This window comes from Parasteatoda tepidariorum, chromosome 9 (assembly GCF_043381705.1).
Source record: "Parasteatoda tepidariorum isolate YZ-2023 chromosome 9, CAS_Ptep_4.0, whole genome shotgun sequence".
In the NCBI taxonomy this organism is placed as follows: domain Eukaryota; kingdom Metazoa; phylum Arthropoda; class Arachnida; order Araneae; family Theridiidae; genus Parasteatoda; species Parasteatoda tepidariorum.
The window spans coordinates 49915832-49932542 of record NC_092212.1 but is presented as its reverse complement, the minus strand read 5'-3'; the positions used below and the strand labels follow the sequence as shown (position 1 = coordinate 49932542).

The 16711-nt window shown below is 29.9% G+C and overlaps 1 long non-coding RNA gene across 1 annotated transcript in view; it reads right to left on the bottom strand.

Moving 5' to 3' along the window:
* LOC139426618 (uncharacterized) overlaps window positions 1-16249 on the bottom strand; it is a 30479-nt gene extending 14230 nt beyond the window's left edge. The window contains exon 1 of the long non-coding RNA XR_011637843.1: window positions 13754-16249. This is a non-coding gene — a long non-coding RNA (uncharacterized lncRNA). The remainder of the gene's footprint in view (window positions 1-13753) is intronic.
* Window positions 16250-16711: the final 462 nt, after the last annotated feature.

Genomic DNA, 16711 nt, shown 5'->3' with positions numbered 1-16711 from the left:
TAAGCATCTGAAACAAGCAAACCTCTCGTTTCTAAAAGTAAACTAAATTTCATGATATGAAATTAAAGGCAAGCTTAACACGTTCACGCCGGGGTGACTCACCGGTGGGTCACGCTAGATTGTCTCATCGGGCGGAGCACCGGAGTAAAAACTGGTAGCAAATAAATTTCATTTTTTAGTTTTTTTTTCGGGAATCAAAAAATTCCATAACTACCAATTGTTTTTAACGGATGCAATTTTTATATTGAATTGCTTCTTTGCCGTGATAAATTCCAAAGATGATTTTCACTTCAAAACTAAAGATTTACTTCTTTAAGGACTTGATTTGTCGTTACAACATACTACAACTTCAAAGATATTTAGGACCTCCTAGAATACGACAAAACAGAATCGGTTAGTGGCACTTCGCGCCAAACGCCGACATAACCCCAATATCCAGCATCCAACCGTGATAAATTTTAATTTTAACTAATATATAAAATATTTAATTTCCTTATACTACAATTGCATTCCAATTATCAGAAAGAACCACCTTAAAGATCACAATCCAAGACGAATGGGCAAAAGGCCGCTAATGGCCCCAGGCGCCCAGATATATTTTGATGATGATGATAAATTTCCTTACAGTGAATTGTTATTGTTGAGAATAGATTAACTCTTCCTGAATATTATCTAATATTGAAATAGTTTTTCTACCAGTATTTTATTTTTTCCGTCCCGCTTTCAGGCGCAACACCCGGTGTGAACGTGTTAAATAAATACCACTTAAAGTTTAATTTATTTAGCATTATGACTACAGAGGTATCTTAATTTGTTAAATTTGAAGGGCCATTTGCATACCTGCCAACTTTTACGCATTTGGCGTAAAATTTTATTTCTATATTTAAAGTGGTAGTAAAATGTATGCTTTCTATCTTCCTTCCATTTATAAACTTAATTTAAAATCTTTTTGACCACCACTATTTTTAAAAACTTAAGCACATATATTAATATAAAATACTGTAGTGTTTGTCCACATAACCTTTATCCAAAAACATCATATGCTTCCGCCTAGAATTGTAATTTTAAATTCAAATTCAGAGATGCCAACTGCTCTGGACACGCCAAAATAACTAAAAAAAACGGTAAATAACTACAAGGTAAACTTTGCATATATTTGACTATTTTTGCTTGCTTTGTAAAAGGTATAGCATGACATAAGTACCATAAAGTGGCGAATTATATAAGCCAACGAATTATATAGAAATAGTGGTGGACAAAAATCTACTAAATTGAATTTATTAAACCAAGAATCACAATTGATAAATTACCATCTTAAAATATGTATTTGCTGTCCGGAGCAAGTTGGCATCTCTGCAAATTTAATACCACTGGAGAAAATCATCATCGAAAGGATTAAAAGTTGGCAGGTATGCATTTAGGCCTCAGGTGCCCAGTTCTACAACAACGAAAGAACGAACGAATTTGTTAAATTTAAATATTAAAATGGGCGAGATTCAAGTTTTAATAATTTTAAAAAAAGGACAAAAAAGATATTTTAGGTGATAAAAGGATAGAGGTAACTTTCAAAATTTTGTAATTTCCAACACCGTCATGATCATCCCTTTTAAAAATTTTGCGGACTGTGACGACCCTGTTAAAATTTAATTAATACTTAGTCGTAGTCAATATTTATATTAATTGATGGATTTATTGCAAAACAATATAGCCTAAAAAAGTTATATAAATTTATTTGAAAATCATAACATTATTCTTTATGTGATGTTATGATTTTCAAATAAATTTGTAAAGATCATAAGAGTTACATGTTAAAAAAGTTGATTAGATAATAAATGAATAATAATAAGTGTCCTAAGTTCTGCGCCTCACAGATCACATTTGAGATGGGTTATTCAGCCCTCAACAAGAACCTTGTACAGTCCTCAGAAAATTTAAAAAGTTGTAACAAAGTTAAGAAATTAAGTGTCTTTTAATGTTTATATTTACCACTATGCTTAATATTTTCAAATAAATCGATCTAGTTGCGAAATTCAACATTTCAAGCTTTCGAATTCAAAGTTTCAACGAAAATTCAGCGTTTCGAAAATACAATATTTTGTTATGACGGAAAAAACACTTCGTGAAAAAAGTGGAGAAACTTGTAAGCTTAAACTGATCTGATATTATCTAGCATTAGTGACCTCTTTCGTTTTTAAATATTGCAATCACTTCTTAATTTCAAATCAAAATTTAACCTCTCTGGATCTGATATATTTTAACTAAGCATGGCCTGCAAATTGTTTCATAAACATATTTTCATTTCGTTTATTCTTGTCTGAAAAATTCAAAACTGATTTAATAAAAATATTTGGAAGTTAAATTTATGAAATTTTAAGCAGTATCGAGAAAAGTTGGTTACCATTCATTAATTTTTCCAGGTTGTGGGTACCCTGTATTTGTTGAGGAATGCTGACTATTTTAGGGTGTTGGGAATTATTATTTTTTTTTAATGTTAGAGAACAAAAAACAAACTGATTTTTAAAATAAAAAAATATATAGTATATACAGTCGAACTCGTTTATAACGAGCTCGGATTTAACGAGAACTCGGATTTACCGAGGGAAACGAGAATATTTGGTTGGATCAATGTTAAGTCTATGGAACAGAAGTCGCTTTTAACGAGAAAGACCCGGTTTTAGCGAGCAATATTTTTCTGTCTTGCAATCTTTTTTCTCATCTTTCTAGTCTTTCTGTCTTATCCTTTTTTTCAAAATTATAAGAAATGCGCGCGAAATAAAAAAAAACAACAACGAACTGAAACTTAATTGCCCTTATCGCTCTAATCTAAAACATGGGAAAAGTCACGTGAGAGTAGGCGGTGACGTATCGATTTCGTGCCTTATCGTTCATGACGTATGGTCGTGACGTCATTAGTAAGTAAGAATTAATTTAGTAAGCAAGAAAAGTATTTAATTAAATTAATTAATGTAAATAAAGTAAGTAAGTATTAATTAAATTTTAAGTAAACTCAATCATTTGACCTCCAAAGCCCACCCCCCTCTTCTGGTTGCACGCCTGCCTTAAGGACCCGTTTATTACGAGCACTCGGATTTAACGAGTGCAATGTTACGGTCCCTTTGTGCTCGTTATAAACGAGTTCGACTGTACAAATTAAATTTAAGAATTTATGCACTTATCCATACATGGATGCCACACGCGACTATAAATGTACAAATTCTAAATACTTTTTTCAAATAACTAAAAGGAATACTAAAATTGATTACATCGAATTATATATACATTATATTAAATTATATATAAATTATATATTTTATTTTCCTTTCGTTGCTTATCATCGTTTCCAATACGGACTTGAAACATTCCGCTCTAAATCAAAACGAGCTATTATGGTTTCTTTTTTTTTTAACGTTAAATGCGAATTGGCATTTGTATATGCTGATCAAAAACAAACAAAATAAAAGTACTTATTCATTAATAAATTAATTATTATCTTTAGTTATTTTGAAAATAATCCGTTATAGTTTTAAATGCTACAATTAAATTTTTTCAAAAGTTCTGAATTGTACATGTAACGAACATTGCCAATGAAATAAGGTTAATGCATTTATGCATATTTTTAAACAGTGTAACGGCATTTAATTATTCCTGCTTTTGTTATGCGCATTAGAAACTCACACGCAAGGTTAAGATAACTGTAACTGCCAAATTCATTTTTTTAATGGATTTTATTTGCCTGCTGGCAATACATAATGTATCGGTTGCCAATAACTTAGATAAAATTAGTTCAATTTCAGGTATATCATCAATGCAAATCCATGTAATCAAAAAGCGATGATCAATTAAAAAATAAATTATAAGCATTAAAGACAGACTTGCTCCACTTTGTAGTTAGAAATAGTTTTTCTAGTGGTAGTAAAATTTATATCAATTCTTGGTTTAGAAAATTTGATCAACACTATTTGTATTGCTCGCTACTAGTACATTTAAACAATTCAAATATTCAAGTGACTTCCTATTCTTTTGAATCGTTACGAGGTAAGTCTGATAAAGTATTGGTTAAATGAAACAAAATAGTGCAAGTTTTATTTTGAATATCTATACCACTTTATAGAGTTTTTTGTTGTAAGGGCAGTTTTTTTTAGTTCTCTATAGACGCTGGTTAGATTAATTGCACTTTTTTTTAAAAATCTCAGTTAAACGATCAAGTTTTTTAAAACAATGGTGGTAATTAAAAAATATTCTGTTGAAATTAATAACTAATTCTTACTTTTTCTTTCTTTTTTTTTCCTCGCGAATGTTAGACCTGCTCTTTTAAAATTCCCTTTATTTTAATTCAAGCACTTACAAATTTCAAGGGAAAAAGTTTCCAACTTTTTAAACCCAACTTCTCTAAATATTAAAACTATAACTTTTTAAGTGAAAATAAAATTAATTCATCTATAAATAATCGAATGAAAATACATCGTTCTGAAATGACAGTATTTCCGGGTGCTCCCCCCCCCCTTTATCAATTAAAAGGAAAAAAACCTGGTACACACGTACTCTAACCCCAATCCCGCCACCAAAACATATCGATCGTCTTCATCGATCTGCCGTTGCCAGCTCAAAGATAAAATTTCGCGTAGACGAAGTAATCGATACCATGTTTCCATGACAACCACGTCTGGCATAAATGGCGGGAAAATTACTAAGGTCAAGAGCACAGCGATGTTTCTAAAATTAGATCGTTCATCTCCAATAAGACGTAACATAACCGTGAAACTCTTTTTTACTTCCTTTAACTGTTTTACTGTTTCATTTTGCGCAGACACCTAATCTCATGCTAGTAATTTGCAGAGGAATTCCCTGACGTCAGAGAGTTTCAAAATAGAATCAATTGGTTATATTTAGTTTCTTCTTCATGAAATAGAATTTTAGGTAATAGTTTCAGGAAACTATATAATCATTTCTTCGGGAGTCATAAGGATAGATGTTCCGAATGTGGAACTAAAAGTGTGTGTTAAAAAGTTAGTCCTGATTTTAAGACACTCTTCTAGTTAGCCCAAAAGAACAAAATAAGATAAATTCTATTAAACCAATCATGGCATGTGCCCCAACACAGTAAAGTGGTAGGATTTCCTTTCACAAATATTGAATTTCTCTATTAACCCCTTAATGTACAGATTTTTTTGAAAAAAACCGACCAAAAACATACTTCAGAACATTATCTTTTCCCTTGGTGGACAATTTTGATCTACTGCGCCTTTGTTCCATGGTAAAAAGATATGTTCAGAGATGCCAACTGCTCCGGACACGCCAAAATAATTTTTAAAAAAAAACGGTAAATAACTACGAAGTAAATTTTGCAAATATTTGACTATTTTCATCATCATCATCATCGAAATATAACTGGGCGCCTGGGGCCGTTAGCGGCCTTTTTCCCATTCATCTTGTATTTAATCTTTAAGGTGGTTCTTTCTGGTATTTTGACTATTTTCGCTTGCTTTTTAAAAGGTATAGCAAGACAAATGTACTATAAAGTGGTGAATTATGTACGCCTAAGAATTATTTAGTAATTGTGGTGGATAAAAATCTACTAAATTGAATTTATCAAACCAAGAATCACAATAATATGTATTTGTTGTCCGAAGCAAACTGGAATATCATTATTTTATTCGTGAATAAATAAGTGTTATAGCTTACAATCCTATGCATACCCTCCAACTTATGAGGATTTTGAAAATAATTTTTTCTAGTGGTAGCGAACCAAAGTAGAAATTTTTAAAGCAAATGAATCTCTCATAAAACTTTTATCAGAACTTAAGAATCTAGCCATATGGCCTGCACTTTTATAAGTAATAGTGGACAAGTTACGCTAAAATTAATTTTTTTAAAATATTAAGACATTAATTTTGCTACCGTCTGAAAAGAAGATTTCTGAAACTACGGAAATTCCGTAGCAGTTGGAGGGCTATGTAAAAGATAAATATCAATAAAAAGATTTTTTTCTTAGCTTTCACATTGTTATTTTCAATTCTCGATTATATTCGAGTGTGAAAAATTATAGCAGCATAAAATACAACGCCGCTCGAATTATCTCGAGTGTGCACAGCTGCTTAGCGCGCTCGAATTAACTCGAGCGCACAGGTTAACACGTTCACGCCGGGGTGACCCACCGGTGGGTCACGCTAGATTGTCTCATCTTGGCAGCGCACCGGAGTAAAAACTGGTAACAATAAATTTCATTTTTTAGTTTTTTTCCAGGAATAATATAAATCTATAACTACCAATTGTTTTTAACGGATGCAATTTTTATATTGAATTGCTTCTTCGCCGTGATCAATTTCCTTACAGTGAATTGTTATTGCTGAGAATAGATTAACTCATCCCGAATATTATCCAATATTGAAATAGTTCTTCTACCAGTATTTTCTCTTTTCCCGTACCTGTATTTTCACTTTTCCCGGCGTGAACGTGTTAAGGGATTAAACTTTGTATTCGCTTATACTGACACCTAGTAACGTTAATTAGACAGGGTTCCCATGACCTGAAAAAATAAATGAGTGGTAGCTAAAATTAACCAAAACTACTGAAAATTGCTTAAATGTATCCTTCATTTGTGAAATACGAAATTGTTCCTGAGTTATTTTTTGCACCCATATATATATTTCCTTTAAATTAAATACTTATTGATAGCTTATTTTTGACCTTGGGAACCTTGTTAGAGCTACGGTTCTCAAATGGTGTTCCGCGGAACCCTAGGGTTTCGATAATTAGTTTTTAAGACCAGTGATGAGTTTTGAAACCTTTTATATTTAGATCAAACCCATAATTCATTATTTATTGAATTTTTGATAGCCTTTATGAAATTATTTCACGTAAAATGCCAATGAAATACAAATGGCATCTCTTAAAAGAAAATATATTTCTGATAACAAAATATTGAACAAATTATGAAAAGAATAAGCATTTATAAAATATTGCATTCCTTCCTATCGGTCTTTTCAAATCAAAATAGAATAATTAAATTCTTTAATCAAGATATATGTTTCACTAATAACCATTTTTAACATTTATAGCAGTTCTTTTAAATTTTCATCTTGAAATTAACCATAATTGGTTTTTGTTTTGTTTATTTTCAGCTTATGTATATACATCAAAAACAAATTCGTAATTAGACTAGATACAGCTTAAGGACTTCAAATTTAACAGTTGGGCATACAAACCTAATTTAAAATTACTAATGGGAAAACGATAACAAAAACTTCATTCCTCTAATTAAATATTTTTAAAATAGTTTTTTGTAGGTTATCGCTTTCACAATTACCTTAATAAACTCGATATTTTAAGTCGGGCTTTCGCCGAAAAAAAGGTAGATTAATTAGGGTTCCGTAGCCGAAAAAAATGGGAACCTCTGAATTCGAGCAAAAATGTGTAGCATTTTATAATAAAAATGAAAGATTTAAGAGTTATTCCAAATATTTCTGGAATAATTACCCCATTTTAGCTATCACCGTTTTTTGAAATTTTTAAACACATGCACCATTATTTCTTTCCTATTATACCTAGGACATTTCCTATTTTTTATAATAAAAAAAAGTGATTGTAGAAGTTCCATTATTAGTAAAATAAGTAACCATGGAATGTTATCTTGTTCTTCCTCTCTATGTAACGCAAATGCGGGTTAGCTCCATCAAAAAGTCTTTCACGAAGGCAAATTTCTCCCAATACTCGATCCAGGAGTTCCCTTGTCTTCTGAATTGTGTTCAAAATTACAAAGCTACGGAGTTGAACATTAGTAATCGTAAACCCATAAGATTGGGTCGGCTGTTCAAAGACGGTTGTAAAATAAAATGGCTAAATACGCAAACCAGACTCTTTTAACCATCTTTTAATAAATCTTATTAAATAGAAATATTTAATGTGGTCACCACGAACATGGCAGTCATTTCACGATTGTTGCATCATTTTAGCCTTGACCGATTCATCTCTGGTCATGGCATCGAATCACGAGTTTTTGTCAAGTTAAAACAAGCCGCTGTTTTTACTTATTATTTTTCTTTTTAATTCTGCAAAAAGTGGCTTCATATGTTTTACTTATCCAAGAAAAAACGTTTACGCTAGAAACAGTTTAACAACATGGCTTTCTTTTTTTTTTTATGAATCGTAGAATACTATGATAAGCGGATTAAAATAAGAGTAAACGGAAATGATTTCATTAATGTTAGAAACACCGAGAAGTTTTGGAAAGAAAATGCTTTTGTTGGTTAAGACTTCTACAGCGTTCTAATTTTGTAATATTTGTAACCCTATGACATTATATATATTTTTTTTCAAGATCATTTTACCATTTTCAATCGATTCTTTGTTGTTTGACGTCAATGCATGAAATTAATTTTTTTTAATATTATTTTTCCTTTAACGCCTACGCGCAAGTACTTATATGAAACTTTATTCTAGGAAAGCTAAAGTATATTTGCATAAAATTAACGGTTGAAACTTAAGGATTATCTTTTTATAGGTCTATGAAAAACATCAGCGAATAGAATATCAAAAAATAATTATCAAAGAACTTCCGAAAAACTCTCTGTGAAACTCGGTTTTGATCAAATGTAGCTAACAAACTGTATAAGAACTTTAAGCTAACAAACACCACTGATTGAATAAATAAACCCCAAAAAACTGAAGCGGTAAGATGTTACCTGATAAAAAATTTAATACGCTTCAAAAATATACAAAATTGAAATAACAGTCTGCTGTATTTTGTATATTTTTGAAGCGCATGAAGTTTTCTATCAGGTAATAAAACACCCCTAATGCTCTTTATTTAAATATTAAAAAAAAATTAATAATAATAAATAATTTATGTACCAGGGGTGGCAACCTGGCTCGCGAGCCACATGTGACTCTGAAAATTATTTGTGGCTCTCGATAAATGTACCCGAATTCCCTTTTCATTTTTGTGCTACTATATTTCAACAAATTATTATCGTTCCGTATGTGTTTCAAAATGTCTTTTAAATTACTAAGAACAAATATGAAAGACTAAGTGCAACTTTGTTCAATTCAAGGTGAGTTTTCCATTTCTAATATAATTATGATCCAAAAAGCATCTGGAGAATTATAATCAATCGAGATGCAAGAAGGCTGCTTCTCGAATTATTTCAATATTCGGAACAACGTACTTATGCGAATCATTTTATTTCACTATAAAATTCGTAAAATCGAAAAAACCGATTAGTATTAACTAACCAGTATCTCAAAGAATTACTGAGAAATGCTGTCATCAATTATTCTCCAAATTTTGAAGAATTATCAAGAGAAGTAAAATAAATGTGTTTAATGTTTAATATTTAAATTCAATACACATATTTTGTACTTTTACTTATATGTTTTCAATAAATATAATTTATGTAAAAAAAAAAAATTTAGCACCTTTTTTGCATACCTTTTAAATACGTATTTAATTGCGGCTCGCGAAAAATTTCAAATTTTGAAAAATGGCTCGACTATCAAGGAGCTTGGCCACCCCTGTATTATACAATAACTAATGATAAACCAATGAGAAAAACTCATTTTTCACACATCCCTTCGGAATAAGCTGACAGAAATTTTCGAGCGTTTTTTAGGTTCTGGACCGGAGGCCCCTTGCACCCGCTGTTTAAATTTTTTTTACCGTAGTTCAAACGGTACTAGAACAATAAGCAAAACAGACTCACACATTCACAAATTCTTCCTATTATTATTATTTTTATTATCATAGATTAATTAATATTATTTGAGTTTCGTTAACTTTGTTTCTTTTGGAATCGAATCTGTGTGGCTTTTAGTTGAGAAAATTTAGTTAAAGAGTAACGCCTTAGGATTTATTTTTAAGTTAAAATATATAAATGATTTTAGAGACATCGAAGACTTAAATTATAACTAAGGCCCTGATTTTGATGGCATTTGCATTTTTGGACATTTTTGTCCTTTAGAGCATTTTTTAGATTTATAGGGCATTTTTCTTTAAATATTTTGGCGTATTTTGCATTTTAAAGCATTTTTTAAATTTTTTGTTATTTTTTTCCCTTTTTTATTATTTCTTTTTATCATTTTTTATTGTTTCACTGGCTTCCAAACAGTGAAGAAAATCTCTAGGATATTAACAGGTGAAGCAACATCTTTTCAAATTGAAGAAGAATTGTCAGTAAGTGAGATCGTCTTTTTCAAGTACGCACCAATAACATCAGTAGACGTTGAAAGAAGCTTCTCCAGGTATGAAAATTTACTTTCAGGCAAGAGACGCTCGTTTGCATTTCAAAATATCAAAAAAAAATTTAATAATCCAATGTAATTCTGATATTTAGTAATATAATGAGATGGAAGTTGCTACATTCATTAAAGTTTCTATACAATATGAAAATGTTTTGGAGTCAATATATTTTCCTTTTTTTGTTATTTTAGGATATAAAACATATTTTTCAAACTTTAATGAACGTAGAACAAGTATTGCATTGCTTCATATTTTTTGAAATGACTCATAATAATTTTAAAGAGTAAAACACTGTTTTAGTTCAATATTTTTACTTTATTTAAGTCATGTCATAAGGCAGGGGTGGCGAACCTTTATACACCAACGTGCCATTTTTTCCAAAAAATTGTTTAATGAGGTCATAGACGTGCCGTCAAATAATTTTGCCTTCGTGATAATTGGGAAAATAATAATACTAAATACTATCAACTCAAAACTCTTTAATTACATTGAAAAAAAAAGTATTCTGCAATGCATTCAGTCATACGCGCAATTCAACTTAAAGTAACATCAGTGTGACTTCTGTTGTTGCAGATTAGATGACAAATAACTTATATTAGGTTGTAAGATGTTAGTTTAAGCAGGACTGTTTATTTTTTTTGTTATTTATTTATTGTTAGCTTGCTTTTTATGGTTATTAATTGCTTTTTTAGCATTAATTGTTAATTTTTTTTCATTAATAATTGTTTATTATTTTGCGCGTTTTTTTGTGAATTTTAATTTAATTGTTACATATGCTTCATAGTGTAATAACATTTGAGTAAAAACAATTCATAGTGTGATAACAAATGTGATCGGTGGCGTGCCCAAAATATTGTGTCGGGTGTCATAAATGGCACGCGTGCCATTGGTTCGCCATCCCTGTCATAAGGCATTTTTAGCGCAATTTTCGCATTTTTAAGGGCATTTTTCGCACTTTTTAAGGCATTTTTTGCACTTTTCAAGGGCATTAATTGGGATTTTTTAGGTCATCAAAATCCGGGCTCTAATTATTACAAATAAACAAGTCATCTCACGAATAAAAATTTATTTACTTTCATTATTTGGTTTTTAATCTCTTAGATTTGATGCACAATTACTAAAAACAATTACGTTTCAAAGAGTTTTATTCTGTTTCAGACAGTTAATTCAATTCTTTTCGTTGACATCAAGATGTAAATAAACACTAAGTCACGTGAATTCTATTTAAAAAAATTAAAAAGAATCGGTGAAATCAGAAATAGAACTAAGTCGGGTGATTTGGTAAGTAAATTTAGTCATACTGAATCGCAGGCTCTAATCCAATTTTAGAAAAAGGCTAGACGGCGCCAGGTGGTTACAAATAAGAAAGAAAGAAAAAAAAAGCTTTACACTTAAAAATAGTTTGTTTGATCGCAAGTCTGAAAGGAATAGCTTCTAAATTGAGCTTTGTAAGTCGTTGGTAATTGTAATTCCAGTAGCAAAAATGTAACATTATTTTTCTGAAACAGTTATGGTTATCATAACTATCAGTTTCCCCTAAGTTTTCTCATTCTCATTACATACACAATTTTTTTCAGCTATATTATATTCATCAGTTTGCATGAAACATTTTGTACTTTTTTCTGGTTAAGATTCTTTGAAGTAATAGTAATATAACAATTAATTTTACAATTTTAAGCGAAGATTATTTTAACCACTTTATATTAATTATTTATGTACAATGATTTTAAAACTCAGATACATTTACTAAAATTATTTGTATATGTAGTGGTGTTAGGAAAACAAAGGTAAAGATATTAGCAAAATTATTTTGTTACCACTTTAAAATTAAAAAGGAAGTATGTCCTGGAAATCGAGAACTTCAGTAGCTCTGCTAAGGGTAACATTTGCAATAATAATTCAGAGATGTAATTTAATTGTTATTCATTGAAATTTAAAGAAGTGGAAGGCAAGTTTCATCAAATCTGGAGTTAACACCAAAGCTACAAACATTATCAGAGATGCCAGCTTCTCCGGACATGCCAAAATAATTTTAAAAAACGGTAAATAACTACAAAGTAAATTTTGCAAATATTTGACTATTTTTGCTTGCTTTCTTAAAGGTATAGCATGACATAAGTACTATAAAGTGGTGAATTATATAAACCTACGAATTATTTAGAAATAGTGGTGAATAAAAATCTACTAAATTGAATTTATTAAACCAAGAATCACAATTGATAAACTACCACTTTAAAATATACATTTGCTGTCCGGAGCAAGTTGGCATCCCTGCATTATCCCAGTACTTGTACTAATGATCTTAATTTTTAGTCATTTTAATATTTGCTGTAATAGCAAATTAATGAGTTATTTCTTTTAAATACAGAGTGGAAACGAAATAATTTTGCACCACTTTTTAAACTTAATATGCTTATCAGAATTACCAGTTCGAACACTTCAAAAAAATCATAGAAAGTTGTAGCAATATAAAGAGGGCATAGTGTTTAAATTATTCTAAATGAATACAAAAGAATTTCTTAGTTTTAAAGTAAAAAATTAATGCAACAGTGAAAATCAAAATTTGCACATGTATTAAAATTGGCTCTTTCTAATTTTAGAAAATTTTATTTAAATTAAATGAATTTTTTTTCTTCACTCTTTCAGGAACTGCAAATTTTGGTCAGGTATTATAAAATTTGAAATTTAATATTCAAATTCAATAATTTAAATTTGTTATAAATAATAATATAACAATAAATTATTACATTATTTACAAGAAATAAAAAATGCTTTTTCTTTGGTTTACATATTTTATCTTGCGACAAAAAAGCAAGAATTTTTTTTTCAATCTTTCAAGCATTACTCAAGATGTCAAAAAGACCAATAAAAATTATCTTCGAGCAAAAAATGAATACGTAAAAGGTTACTTAATGAGTCATGCAACTAATTTTCATGAAATGTTAACAGAGTTTTATTAAGTTGTTACCATGGTAACGAATAAAAAAACACAGTTTCTGAATTCGTTGAATAGAAAGCAAGTTGATCTTGTAAAAACTCATTACCCTTGTCAATAACCTGGTGACTGAGTGACATAAAGCAAAAAATCTTTAAATCAATACCAAAGCTGCAAACTTTTGCACTGTTTACGAAACGTTTTTCGGAATGATAATGAAATTAGAATTGCATTTATCAGGGCTGATTGTGTCCCAGAAAAAGAGATAAAATCTGGTAGGAAAACCATTTTACTCGTTGTATTTCATTTTTAAATTTAAACTGGTATTGAATCTTATAAATTTTTCTTATTAATTTTTGGATTTATAAATTTAATTTACTATGATTTTGACTACCACTAATCTTAATTTTGATATCACTTATCTTAAATATAATCAATCTTCTATATATAAAGTTACATTGAAAAAAATAAGTGTAAGCAATTTATCTACAATTGCATTTCAAATACTATCTCGGAAACAGTAAAAGTTGGCAGGTCTGCATTCAAAATCAATTTTCATTTATTTTATTTATTTAAAAATATACCCCGCTTATTTCATCTTCAAGACATCTCCCTTGATATTCCATAACCAATCTTAGTAATTTCTCCTCAGTTTTAAACTAAAATTGTGACTTATGTTATGAAATATTGCTCATTACAAAGAAGTGATCCTGTCAGTCTGCACCTTGTGCTTTAAACGCATCGTAAAAATGTAACCTTTTTTCTGACCATACGTTACGAAGAATCTGTCACACTTCACTGAAACAGACGTCACGTGACTAAATTATTTACCTGTGTCTGGAGAGTACAACTATAAAACGTGCCTATTTTATTTACACCTACATACCTTTAACTACCTCTACCAAGTTTTCTGAATCAAAGAGGCGGAAAAAAAAAGAAGACATTTTTCTCTCAACGAAAGTGCTTATGTCATCAAATTAAATCAGTTTCATTACCGTTTTTTTTCTCCATATGCATAAAAAAATATTACAGCCGTAATATTAGATTGTAATAAAATCAATATTGAATTGATTTGTATTAAGTGAATTTATGATATCAAAAAATTTTCTTATACTTTACACAGAAATGCCAACTGCTCCGAACACGCCAAAATAATTTTAAAAAAAATCGTAAGTAACCACCAAGAAAATTTTGAAAATATTTGACTATTATTGCTTGCTTTTTATAAAGTATCGCATAGCATAATTACAATACACTGGTGAATTATATAAGTCAACGAATTATTTAGAAATAGTGGTGGATAAAAATCTACTAAATTGAATTTATTAAACCAAGAATCACAATTAATAAACTTCCACTTTAAAAAATATATTTGCTGTCCGGAGCAAGTTGGCATCTCTGCTTTATATTTCAAATCAGAGTCGAGCTCTCAGGATAGTCTGAAGTCGGACATTTCAACAATCTACTCAAAAGCTCTGTTTCAGTAAGCAACTTCATACTAAAAGTGTTTTAATGTAATACAGTCGAACTCGTTTATAACGAGCACAAAGGGACCGTAACATGTACTCGTTAAATCCGAGTGCTCGTAATAAACGGGTCCTTAACGCAGGCGTGCAACCAGAAGAGGAAATTGGGTTGGGAGGTCAAATTATTGAGTTTACATAAAATTTAATTAATACTTACTTTAATTAATTTAATTAAATACTTTTCTTAATTTAATGACAACTGTCCCCCCCCCCAACCAGCAAAAAATTTCTAGTTGCGCTAGTCTTAAAGGAAAGAAGCAATAAACGGGAAAAAAAATAAAGGAAAAGATTCTTACCAAAACATTTATTTTTTTCATTAATCTACATATTTAAAATAGTTTGTCAGCTTACTTTTAACTCGCGCATTTCTTATCATTTTGAAAAAAAGATAAGACAGAAAGACTAGAAAGATGAGAAAAAAGATTGCAAGACAGAAAAATATTGCTCGCTAAAACCGAGTCTTGCTCGTTAAAAGCGACTTCTGTTCCATAGACTTAACATTGATCCAACCAAATATTCTCGCTTCCCTCGGTAAATCCGAGTTCTCGTTAAATCCGAGCTCGTTATAAACGAGTTCGACTGTAGTGTAAAAGTGAATTTTAGTGTGGGTTTAAGCTCTTACAATTTTTTTTTCTAAAAATATTTAAAATAAATTCTGTTTACGACTGTCATTTAAATATTAATTCACTACCACATGGGAAAATTATTCTCGGTAAGAATAAGAATTGGTACCAGTACATATTTTTTACCAAAAATAACCTCATTAATAAGCCTCGACTTCAACCCCATTTACAACTCATAAAATCATCCCCATACATAACTCAGCAATACTTTTAGTTGAGATTGGGCGAAGTTATTCACACCTCAAAAATACTTATTAGCTTGAAGTGTAGAAAAATAACCGGTACACCTCAAAAATAAGGTGGTTGCTCTAAAGATTTCCAACAACCTCAAGTGTGAATAAAACAATTTCAATCCCCTTTATTACACGCCTTTGAGATGTTGAACTTTTAAGGTTGTTTTTAAAGTCAACTTCAGATAAACCTTATCACCTCAAAACAATTTCAAAAACACCGTAAAATTTTGTAACAGTTTCCTTTTAAGTTTTATCTACAGGGACAACAAAATATCGGGTCTGTTATTTGTATGTTTAATTCTTCTAAGCAATGAGGTAAATCAAGTTTATTAACCCTTTGCACTCCAATGTCTCCACGGAGGTACCATCGACAATCACCACTTTAAAATTAAGAAATTTTATAACTTAATAATTAGTAACCACATTTTTTTGAGAATTTTAAAATTGTATAATTATACTATATTGTGAATTTTAAATGCTATAGCGCTGATATTAGATCATACAGCTTTTAAAACTACTCGGAGTTCAAAGGGAAGAATTAAAAGATAATTAAGAATTAAAAGATAAACTCCTTCGGTGCACTGTTGCCAATCTGGAAACACTTATTCAAAAAATATTACAAATCACTAGCAATTTAAAAATTTTGCTTCTAAACATTTAGCTCGAAAAAAAGTTTTAAGTTGTCCCCCCCCCCTTTTTTTTTTTGACTTTCACATTTGTTTTAAAATAAATAAATATATATGTCTTAGAAAAAGTTGAGAGAACGAGTCGTCAGAATAATACGAAACGAAATCAAAATATCTATGTTAAATTTCAATAAGGCAAATTATCAACATGTGTATGATATTAAATTGTAAACAAGAGTTTCTGCACATCAATTTTAAAACATACATTTGCGATTTTTAAAACAAAAATTTTAGCCAAACAGGAATAGTGGTTATCGCATGCAGGTTTAGAATAAAACGATATCCTTTATATTCATATTTTTCAAAATTTAAAGTAGTCGATAAAAATTAATACAATTTAAATGGTTTGTATTACTGTCAAAAAGAAATGGGGCAGTTTTTATTCCCTCACCACTGAAACAGTTAAACGGGTTTTACATTTTCAGAGTACCTTGTTTTTCCACTAAAAAATTAAAATGGCTAGTGTCTGATTTA